This window comes from Mirounga leonina, unplaced genomic scaffold, assembly GCF_011800145.1.
Source record: "Mirounga leonina isolate KUSES-001 unplaced genomic scaffold, KU_Mleo_1.0 Mir_101414, whole genome shotgun sequence".
NCBI lineage: Eukaryota > Metazoa > Chordata > Mammalia > Carnivora > Phocidae > Mirounga > Mirounga leonina.
Genome location: NW_023270121.1, coordinates 941165 through 954000, shown reverse-complemented (window position 1 = coordinate 954000; position 12836 = coordinate 941165). Strand labels below are relative to the sequence as shown.

General features: G+C 34.7%; 1 pseudogene; it reads left to right on the top strand.

Moving 5' to 3' along the window:
* Window positions 1–12836, top strand: part of LOC118020864 — a 68340-nt pseudogene extending 55504 nt beyond the window's left edge.

The following is a 12836-nucleotide window of genomic DNA, read 5'->3' as shown; positions in this document are numbered from 1 at the left end:
ATACGAAATTAAGAGGAGCTTAATATGAGCTAGAGAAAATAAATTGCCTTCAAAGGAATACCATTTATACATGCAGCTGATTCTCAGCAGTATCAATGGAAGCCAGAACACAATGGAATTAAACCCTCAATGTAAAAGAGACAAACCTATCAATGTAGAATGCTACCCCCAGAGAATGAGAGAGAAAAAATAGTTACATGATTCTAGCTTTTGGATCTAATTTTTAGGGTATAGGAAACATACGACACAAGACAAGTGAAACAATATCATGAATATTCAGTCAAATTAAGAATGTAGGACATTGTTCAAAATAATCATCACAATTTCTTCAAAAAGTCAGTGTCATGGGAAAAAAGTCGAGAGGAGAAACTATGGTAGATTAAATGAGATTCAAGAAATATGACAACTAATGCATGTGTGATTCTTGATTGGAACCTGGTTTGTAAAACTGCTATAAACCACATTTTGGAACAACTGGGAAAATTTTAATTTGGAATGGATCAGATATAGAGAATTATAGTTAATCTTACTGCTAGTGATAACGGTAGTTTGGTTATGTAGGAGAATGTTCTTATAGTTTGAAGATGTATGTTAAATTATTTAGGCTTACATGTTTTGGTGTAACTTATTTTTAAAGGCTTAGGCCAAAAAAATGTAAAAAAGATAAATATGTATTTATTTATTCTTTTATTTTATTTTATTTTTATTTAAATTCAATTAGCCAACATATAGTAAATCATTAGTTTCAGATGTAGTGTTCAATGATTCATCAGTTGCATATAACACCCAGTGGTCATCACATCACGTGCCCTCCTTTATTGAATCCAGGTAGGTATAAAGGTGTTTTCTATTCTGGATTTTAATGTATATTCTAAATGTTCATTAAAAATTAATGCAAGAATGATGTTGAAATACAGACATTTCAGATAAATAGTAATAGATTTTCCAAAAGCAAATTCAGTAAAAGAAATTTTAAAATTATAAATCAGGCAGAAGAGGATGACTTGAGATGTAAAAAGGAATGAAAAGCAATAAAAGCAAAAATATGTGTAAATCTAAAGAAATATTGGCATAAAAAATAATGATATCTTGCGAGACGAAAACATAGCAAAGAAATACATGACAAGAATGTGATTTGGGAGGTGATTAGAGTTTAAAGTGTTTTGAGTTTGGAAGGTTTTTATTCTTTTCAATAAGAATGTATAAGGTAACCACTAAAATAATAGAAATAGAACATACAGCTTTTGAATTAGCAGATTTTTAAAACAGAATAAGAAAAAATATTCAAGTCAATTCAGAAGCAGCAAAGGAGAGAAAAGCAGATGAGTTTAGAAAGGTAGAAAGCACAAAACAAAATGGAAAATAAATGTAAATATATTATTCATTACAAAAATGTAACAAGATTAACATTCAAAGGACAAAGATTTTCAAACTGGTTGCAGAAAGAATCCAAGTGTATCTTGTTTGCAAAAAATGTATCTAAAAGAAGGATACAAAATTATCAAAATTAAGAGAATAAAAAATTATGTATCATACTAGCTAATAAAAAATTCTGATGTAACTTTATTAAACTGTGAAAAATAGAATTTGATCAAGATGGTAACTTTATGATAAAATGTCTAATTTATCAGGAATACATAACAGTTACATTTTGTATTTACCTAATAAAATAACTTCAAGATGTATAAACAAATATTCAAGGAATTATATGAAGAAATAGTTATGCCCATAATCACAGTGGGAGATTTAAAGACTAATTGTTACATCAAGGAACAATAAGAAACAAGTGATAGAATGTTTCAGCAACAAAATAAGATTGATTTAAAGAAAGCATGTAAGACACTGCACCTAACAATTTGAGTATATACATTCTTTAAAACAAAACTGGAGCATTTACTGAAAGAGTTATAAAACAAATCTCAACAAATCTCAAAGAATGGTTATATAGATTATGTTATTTGACCACTATACAAGTAAGTTAGAAACCAAGGGGCACCTGGGTGGCTCAGTTGGCTAAGCGTCTGCCTTCGGCTCAGGTCATGATCCCAAGCTCCTGGGATCGAGTCCCACGTCAGGCTCCCCGCTCAGTGGAGAACCTGCTTCTCCCTCCCCCTCTGCTGCTCCCCCGCTTGTGTTCTCTGTCATAGCAAAATGATAACTTCAAACAAAAAAATATTTTGAAATTTAGGCACACTTCACAATCTATGGATTAAAGAATTCAAAGTGGAGGTTATAAAATGTTTACAACTGAATAATAAAAATATTTTACCGCAATTTCATTAATATCTTGGGGTTAAATTTTCATCATCCTTGTTTCTAACAAATATTATGTCATTACATCTTTAAGGAACTACTATGAAGATTTTTTTTATTTTATAGACAAGGAAACTCTTTGGGAGGGGGAGAACCAGCCTTGTCTAGATACATCACACTATTTCCCATATTTTCAGGTTTTTAACTCAATAACTTCTTTCTGGCTACAAAAGTAATAGATGTTTGTTGTAAATTAATTCCAACAACACAGAAGCATTTATCCCTTGTGTCTTCTTTCTTTTTCCATCTCTACAGAAAATAGTGTGGGTCTTGATTTTAGGTTAACGATGTATCTAGTCTATCTTTCCATGGTTTTCATTTAATATATCATGCCTGTCTTTCCATTTAAAGTACAGATTTAATCTCTTTCTCTTTTTAAAGATTTCCTACTCTTCCATTTGTTCCTGAGTGAGGAACATTGTGCTTCTTTCCCATTTCTACTACTACAAACTAGCTACAGTGATCAACTTTCTCTGTACAATTTGCACTTCAGAAGGAAGTATGTATATCTACATGAAAAGTTCTAAACCTAAAACTTTTACCAAAAGGCCTGAACATTGTATATTTTACTATTTATTTCTAATAGATCATCCAAATGTTGTAATATATATTTCAGCCAACAGCATATTGCAGTGCCTAGTTCCCCACACCTTTGCAAACACTGGCTGTTGTGTTTTTTGTTTTGTTTTGTGGGGTTTTTTTGGTGTTTTTATTTTTTTGCTTTTTATTTTATTTATTTTTTTGTCCTGCTTTTTTTTTTTTATTATGTTCCGTTAGCCACTGTATAGTACATAATTAGTTTCTGATGCAGTGTTCAGTGATTCATTAGGTACGTATAACACCCAGTGCTCATCACAGCACATGTCCTCCTCAATACCCATCACCCTATTACCCCCTCCCCCCACCCCCCTCCCTTCTGAAACCCTCAGATTGTTTCCTGAGGTCCATAGTCTCTCATGGTTTGTCTCCCTCTCTTATTTCTCCCCATTTGGATTTCCCTCCCTTCCCCTATGGTCCTCCGTGCTATTGCTTACGTTCCATGTATGAGTGAAACCATATGATAATTGTCTTTCTCTGCTTGACTTACTTCACTTAACATTCTTTATATTTTGTGTGTGTGTGTAGTTTTACAGAGAAAAAAGTAATTGTTTCCATCGTAAGTAATTTCAGTGGTCACAAAGCATTCTATCTTATGACTGTGACATCATTGAACTATTTCATGTAGTTGACCATTTAGGATGATTTTCACTTCTCCTCCTACAAAATATACAGCAATGAACACTGTGGTAGGCTGAAAATTGCCTCCCAAAAGATACCAATGTTTTAACTCCTGGCTGTGAATGTTACCATATATGGCAAAAAAAAGGGTCTTTTGGGATTTGATTAAGTTAAGGAAATTGAGATGGGCAGATTATCCTGAATTAGTAGAGGGCTCTGAATGGAATCATAAATTTCTTTTTAAGAGAGATTTAGAGGGACCTTCACACAGAAGAGAAAACACAGAGAAGGGGAAGAAGACAATATGACCATAGAGGCAGAGATTGGGGTAATGTAACCACAAGCCAAGGAATGCTAACAGCCACCGGATGCTGGAAGAGGCAAGAAAGGGATTGTTCCTGAGAACCTCTGGAGGAAGCATGGCACTACCAACACCTTGCTTTTGGCCTAGTGATACTGATTTTGCATTTCTGCTCCCCACAATTGTGAGAATAAATTTCTGTTATCAGCCACCCAATCTGTGGCAATTTTTTACACTAGCAATAGGAAATAAATACTAACATTCTTTTAGGTATTTCATTTGTTAAAGTATATGTTTCAGGTGTATCATTTGACTCATTCTGCCAAAGAATCAACAGGTTTCCTCCTTCTTCCCCCTGCAAATTTATGATTATAATAACAGGACCTACAGGACTGTGTGTATATGTGAGTATGCACTGAGCATATGTGTAAGTGCACATGCACACTACACATCTGTTGATATCTGTCAAATTTGCTTCCCCTTGGAACTTTATTGCTGTCCTACCCCTGTCGTTTCTAAATTCCATCCATCCTGGGAACCTGGGTGGCTCAGTGGGTTAAGCGTCTGCCTTTGGCTCAGGTTATGATCCTGGGGTCCCAGGATTGAGTCCCATATTGGGCTCCTTGCTCAGCAGGGAACCTGCTTTTCCCTCTGCCTGCTGCTACCCCTGCTTGTGCGCATGCTCTTTCTCCCTGACAAATAAATACAACCTTTTAAAAAATAAAAAATAAATAAATTCCATCCATCTCGTAACAGATGAGTTAAGCTGGTGACTAAAGGATGACAATTTTAATTAAATTTTTGGAAACATCCTTTACTATGACATTAGGATTCACTTTTTAAAGTAGCAATGCTGACTCAGATAGAATGCCTAAATTTAATTCAGTTTCACAGGTGGCACCCAGAAAAGTTTTACCAATTTACAATATACAGATTGGAATTAAATATAAAGGCATCGGGGAGTGAGAAATGTAACCATCCTGACATTTCACAAAAGGATAGGGTCTAGTTTCTGTCAAGTACCATCTTTCAAGCTTTAGCCACAGTTAGTTGCCTTACAAGTGATCAGTAATAGACAAGAATTTATGCATAAGGGCCTCCCAAAGCAGCTTTGTAGTCATTCATGACAAGACCACAAGGCTTGGATTTAACCAACTTTGGTATTTATCTTAGGACCAGGAGAGGGAAAATGATTAAAGAATATGAATTGTAACAAAACAAGAAATAAAGATTGACCAACTAAAATATTAAAAGAATTAAAAGAATCTTTAAATTCATATGTAATGAAAAAAATACTGGTTTTCATTTATGACATTGGTGAGGCTTTTCATATTAAATGTTGGATACATAAAATAAGAGGAATTGAGTAAACAAGCATGCCAATAACTTGCTGCAAGGACTGTTCTATGATATGACTTTAATGCAGAAATAATTTTATAATATAAATAAACAGGAGGTCCATATTTTCGGGTCCAGCACTCGTGGACATACATAATTAGGAAATTAAGTAGACAAATGAGACAAGATAAAATGTGTGTATGATGATGGTTATCATGGCTTAAAACATTAGACAGTCTGTCTATTTCATATTAATAACAAAAAAGTGACAGTTTAGTACTAATAAATGCTATTGGCAGCATCTAAACCACAAATAATGGTGAGCTCTGTAGGATTCTAAAGGGAATGCAGATGCCAATGAGAAGGGACAGTGTATTCACTTAAAAAGACTCACTCAAATATTAGATGCCAACAGCTTCACTCCTCTCTGGATAATTTTATAAATATCACAAGAATTACCTCATATTTTCCAGACTAGAAAGCATCACACCAGGAAGGCAAAGGGTTAGGTTCTCCTGTGGGCTCCTGTCTTTGGAATCTGAAAGAAAAGGCAAAAGCAGTTAACAGGGAAGAGTACTCGGAGTGTGTGACCATCTAGCCAGCTGAGGGCAGGACTTCCATGCATGAAGAGCTGCTATCTGAGAGACAAAACCCAGTAATCCTCGTCTTCTGTCAAGTAGTGACTGTGATTAGCACCATGCTAGACACTAGGTTAAAGTGATAAAATACACAGACTGAATTTCACAGTGATCGTGAAAACTAGAAGGAACCATGCATTTCACTAGTGTCTTATATTTCATTCTTCCTTAGTGTAACACAAATACCTCAATCAGACCTTACATTCAAAATATGATATTGAAATTAAAATGTATAAGTGTTTATCATGAAACTACAATAATGAGATGATTTGGTGATGAGTTAAAAATAGAACTATAGAACAGATTAGAAATCAGAAACTGACCAAAATAAATACAGAGATTTTATATATAATAAAGATAGCATGACATTATTCAAAAATGGTATCTGGGGAGTAGTATCAGGGAAGATGGTGGAGCAGAAAGTACCATGAAACCATCTCTCCACTTAGAAAATAATTTTACTGGTAAAAATTGTCTGAAGTAACTAGATTGAAATTATGGATTCTATTTGAACTTTTGCAGCTTTCAGGGGAAAGCTTAGCTGATAAACTATGGATAATAGTCAATTTCAGCCTTCAGTTTGGTAGCATCTACTAATTCTCCAATCTCCAGGCTCATGGCAGGCAGCTGTGGGACACAAACCTGCATTTGAAACATGACTTGCTGGAGCCAAGGTGGACAGCAAAGACATTGTCCTCTAAGAATTGGTGTTTGTGTTCTAATTTTTGATAGTTTCAGATCACTGAGATGCAAGTACAGAGGCTGGTCATTGTTTCGCACCTACCAGCTAAGGTGGCTTCCAAGGTATGTAGAGGAGATGCACCTGGGGTATTTGGGCGGGAGGGGGGGCATTCAAAACAACTGCATATACACGATAATTTAGAAAGCCACTGTGCATGTACAAGGAAAGACACAGTCTCAGAAAAGCCCTGAGAAGACTTTAAACTTTCACCTCAGGCTGATTTCCAGCAAAGAGGCATCCTACAACCATAACATAAAAAAAAACAGCAAAATCCTGGATATGGCAAAGAGAATCTAATTTCCAAAGTTACTACATTATAAGATTCAAATGTTCAGTTTTCAACAAAAGATCATAAGGCATACAAAGAAACACGAGAGTGTGGCTCATTCAAAGGAACAAAATAAATCTACAAAAAACTTACCTGAGGAAGCATAGGTTTCACACATAAAAAAAGACTTCAAAACAACTAACAGAAGACATGGACAGAGAAAGGAATAATGTATGAACAAAATGAGGTTATCAATAAAGAGAAATAATAAAAAGAAGCCAAAAAGAAATTTTGGAATTGAAAGCTAAAATAACTGAAATGAAAATATACTTTAGAAGCTCAAAGACATATTTGAGAAAGCAGTAAAAAGAATCAGTTAATTTGAAGTAAGGGCAATGGAAATTATTGAGTCTCATGAATAGGAAGAAAAAATATGAAGAAAAGTGAACAGAACCTAAAACACCTGTGGGACACCATCAAGCTGACCAATAGACCAACATATACAATTGTAGGAATTCCAGAGAAGAGAGATAGGAGCAGAGATTTGTTTTTTGGGTATTGAGTTTTATAAGTTCTGTATTTATTTTGGATACTAATGGTTTATCAGATATGTCATTTGCAAATATCTTCTCCCATTCAGGTTGACTTAGTTTTGTTGATTGTTTCCTTTGCTGCTAAGTGAAATAAGTCAGAGAAAGATAACTACCATATGATTTCAATCAATTGTGGAATTTAAGAAAAAACAGATGAACAGAGGACGGGGAAAGAGAGAGGCAAACCAGAAAACAGACTCTTAACTATAGAGAACAAACTGAGGGTTGCTGGAGGGGGGGGGGGGCGTTAAATGGGTGATGGGTATTAAGGAGGGCACTTGTGATGAGCACTGGGTGTTGTATATAAGTGATGAGTTACTAAATTCTACACCTGAAACTAATATTACACTGTATGTTAACTAACTGGAATTTAAATAAAAACTTGAAAGAAAAAAAAAGAGCAGAAATTATCCAAAGAAATAATGGCTGAAAACTTTACAGATTTGAGTAAAGATATGCACATACAAATCTAAGAGGCTCAATGAACTCCATGTAGGAAAAACAAACTGATCCACACTGACCACATTATAATCAAACTACCAAAGGAAAAAGACAAAGAGAATCTTGAAAGCAGGAAAAGAAAAGTGACTTGTCACACACAACGGATCCTCCTTAAGATTATCAGCATCAAACACCTTGGAGGCCAAAATGTAGTGAGTTTATATATTCAAAATGCTGAAGGAAAAAATTATACCAAGAATTCTTTATAGGGCAAATACTATTTTTAAAAAAATAGAGAGAAATTAAAACATTCTCAGATAAACAAAAGTTGAAGGTGATCATTTCCACAAGATATACCCTGCAAGAAATGCTGAAGGGAGCAAATTAAAATGAAAAGGAGGGCGCCTGGGTGACTCAGTCGTTAAGTGTCTGCCTTCGGCTCAGGTCATGATCCCAGGGTCCTGGAATCGAGCCCCGCATCGGGCTCCCTGCTCTGCAGGAAGCCTGCTTCTCCCTCTCCCACTCCCCCCTGCTTGTGTTCGTGCTCTCGCTATGTCTCTCTCTGTCAAATAAATAAATAAAATCTTTAAAAAAAATTAAAAAAAATTAAAAGGATACTAGAAATAAAGAAATGAAGAAATAAAGACCTATAGTAAAGATAAATACAGGGCAATTTCAAAAGCTAGTATCATTTTATTTGGGGTAGTAACTCCACATTTTAAAATACTATTTAAAACACAAGTAAAAAAGCAATCATTAAGCTATGCTTTTGGGTGCACAATGTGTAAAGATATAATCTGTGATAATAACAGAAAGGGTGATGGAGCTGTATGGAGGAAAGTTTTGTAGGCTACTGGAGTTCAGCTGGAATGAATTCAAATTAGATTCTTATGACTTTAGAATGTTAAATGTAATCCCCATGGTAACCACAAAGAAAATATCTATAAAATATATCCAAAAGAAAATGAGAAGGCAGTTAAATATTTTATTACAAAAATCAATTCAATACAAAAGAAGGCAATAATGGAGGAAATGAGGGGTGTAAAAGCTATAAGACTTATAATAAATAACAATGGCAGAGGTAAGCCTATTCTTATCAATAATTAAATGTAAATGGATGAAACACTCCCATCAAAATAAATAGATTTGTAGAAGAGAATAAAAAAACATGATCCATCTACATGCTCTCCATAAGAGACTCACTTTATCTCCAAAGACAGACAGATTGAAAATGAAAGAACGGAAAAAGATATTCCATACAAATAGTAACCAATAGAAAGCTGTATTGGCTATACTAATACCAGAAATAATAGACATAGATTTTAAGCGATTATAAAAAACAGGACATTTTATATTAATAAAGGGTCAATACAGTAAGAAGATATAACAAATACAAATATTTACATACCTAATAGACACTTTTTGAAGCAAAAATTGAAGAATTGTAGGGAGAAATACTTCTACAGTAATAAAGACTCAATACATCATTTTCTGTAATGTGTGGGTAAAGTAGGTAGAAGATAAGTAAGGAAATAAAAAACTTGAACAACATAATAAACAAACTAGACCTAATCAACAATACAGAACACTCTACTCAACAAAAGCAGAATACATGTTATTCTCAAGTGCACATAGGACATTCTCCAAGAAAGACTGTATGTTAAGCCATAAAACAAGTCTTGATTTATTTAAAAAGAAAGATATACAAAATATCTTCTTCAATGATGTGGCATTAACTTAGAAATCAATAAAAGAAGGAAAACTGGAAAATTCACAAATTGTGGAAATTAAACAAGATCAAATAGCAAATAGGTCAAAAATGAAATTACTAGGAAAATTAGAAAATACTTAAAGATGAATGAAAACAAAAACACAACATACCAACATATATGAGATGCAGCAAAACCCATGCTAACAGAGAAATTATAGCTGTTAATGCATACATTAAAAAATATAAAAGTCTATGGAGAGCAACATGCAAAAGAATGAAACTGGGCCACTTTCTTACACCACATACAAAAATAAATTCAAAATGAATTAAAGACTTAAATGTGAGACCTGAAACCATAAAAATCCTAGAGGAGAACACAAGCAGTAACCTCTTTGATATCTGTCGTAGCAACTTCTTTCTGGATATGTCTCCATAGGCAAAGGAAACAAAAGCAAAAATACACTGTTGGGACTTCATCAAAATAAAAAGCTTTGCACAGGAAAGGAAACAATCAAAAAAACTAAAAGGCAACCTACTGAATGGAAGAAAATATTTGGAATTGACATATCTGATAAAGGGTTATTATCAAAAATATATAAATAACTTATACAACTCAACACCCCCAAAATTAATAATCCAATTAAAAAATAGGCAGAAGACATGAATAGACATTTTTCCAAAGAAGGCATCCAGATGGCCAACAGACACATGAAAAGATGCTCAACATCACTCATCATCAGGGAAATATGAATCAAAACTACAATGAGATATCACCTCACACCTGTCAGAATGGCTAAAATCAACAACACAAGAAACAACAGGTGTTGGTGAGGATGTGGAGAAAGGGGAACCTTCCTGCACTATTGGTGGGAATGCAAACTGTTGCTGTCACTCTGGAAAACAGTATGGAGGTTCCTCAGAAAGTTAAAAATAGAACTACCCTAAGACCCAGCAATTGCACTACTACGTATTTACCCCCAAAAATACTAACTCAAAGGGATACAGGCACGCTGATGTTTATAGTAGCATTTTCTACAATAGCCAAATTACGGAAAGAGCCCAAATGTCCATTGACTGATGAATAAAGAATGGTGTGTGTATACACACACACACACAAACACACACTGGAATATTATCCAGCCATAAAAAGATTAAAATCTTGCCATTTGCAAGGGCATGGATGGAGCTAGTGTGTATTATGCTAAGCAAGATAAGTCAATCACAGAAAGACAAATACCATGATTTCACTCATATGTGGAATTTAAGAAACAAAAGAAATGAGCAAAGAGGGAAAAAAGAGGCAAATGAAGAAAGAGACTCATAACTATAGAGAAAAAACTGATGTTACCAGAGGGGAGGTGGGAAGGGGGATGGGTTAAATAGGTGATGGGGATTAAGGAGAGCACTTGTGAATCTGGGTGTTGTATGGAAGTGTTGAATCACTGTGTTGTACACCTGAAACTAATATTACACTGTATGTTAACTAACTGGAATTTAAATAAAAACTTTTTTAAAAATATTTTATTTATTTATTTGAGAGAGAGAGCACATGAGAGGGGGGAGGGTCAGAGGGCGAAGCAGACTCCCTGCTGAGCAGGGAGCCTGATGCGGGACTCGATCCAGAGACTCCAGAATCATGACCTGAGCAGAAGGCAGTCGCTTAACCAACTGAGCCACCCAGGTGCCCCTTAAATAAAAACTTTTAAAAAGAAGTAAAATTATCTGTTTGCAGATTACTTGATCTTATATGTAGAAAATGCTAAAGATTTTGCACACACATTTACACACACTGATAGAACTAAAGAACGAATTCAGCAAAGTTGAAGGATGCAAAATCAAAAATTAAATATGAGTTGTTTTTCTGTACATGAACTGTGAACAATTCAAAAAGGAAATTAAGAAAACGATGTCATTTACAATAGCATCAAAATAATACAATACTTAGAAATAAACCTAACTATGGAGGTGAAAGACTTGTACACAAAAAAATAAGAAAATATTGCTGAAGTTTTAAAAGACACAAATAAATGGAAAGACATCCCATATTTATGGATTTCAAGGTTTAATATTATTAAGATGGCCATACTACCTAAAATGCTTTACTGATTCAATACAGTCCCTATCACAATCCCAACATATTTTTTTCAGAAATAGAGAAAACATTCTAAAATCCATATGGAATCTCAAGGGAACTAAAATAGCCAAAACAACTTTGAAAAAGAACAAATTTGGAGGACACACTTCCTGGTTTCAAAACATTACAAAGTTACAATAATCAAAACACTGTACAGGCGTAAGACAGACAAATAGACCAATGGAATAGAATAAAGATCCTAGCAATATGTCTTTGCATATATGGTCAAATTATATTTAACAAAGGTGCCAAGAACATTTAATGGGGAAAGGACGTCTTATCAACAAATAGAGATGGGAGCTTTTCTGCCTGCTTCTCCTCCCACTGAGTGCCACCCAGGCTGTACCATGGACTCAGAGCTCCCAGCTCCTGCTAATCTAGCGTCACGCTCCTCTCTTTCCAGCTTCTATTATAATCATCTACCCGGACCTCATCAGCCATGATGAGATGTTCTCCAATATCTGCAAGATCCAGGAGATCATGGATGGCCTGTGCCTGGAGATAGAGGGGAAGATGGTTAGTAGGACAGAGAGTAACAATGATGACTTGCTGCTCATTGGTGGAAATGCCTCCACTGAAAGCCCTGAAGGCAACAGTACTGAAAGCACAGAAATCACTGGTGCTGATATTGTCATGAACCATCACTTGCAGGAAACCAGCTTTACAAAAGAAGCCTACAAGAAGTACATCAAAGATTACATGAAATCAACCAAAGGCAAACTTGAAGAACAGAGACCAGAAAGATGAAAAGCTTTTATGACAGGGGCTGCAAAACAAATCAAGCACACCTTTGCTAATGTCAAAAAAACCAGTTCTTTACTGGTGAAAACATGAATCCAGATGTTTGCTTTGCTGGACTACCATAAGGATGATGTGACCCCATATATGATTTTCTTTAAGGATGTTTTAGAAATGGAAAAGTGTTAAGGAAATAGCTATTACTTTGGATATATCACCTGTTGTCATAACTGGCTGATGCTCTTCATCCACACAGCACCAGGACTTAGACAAATGGCACTGATGTCATCTTGAGCTCTTCATTTATTTTGACCTTGATTTATTTGGAGTGGAAGCATTTTTTATTATTATTATTATTATGTTCAGTTAGCCACTGTATAGTACATCATTAGTTTTTGATG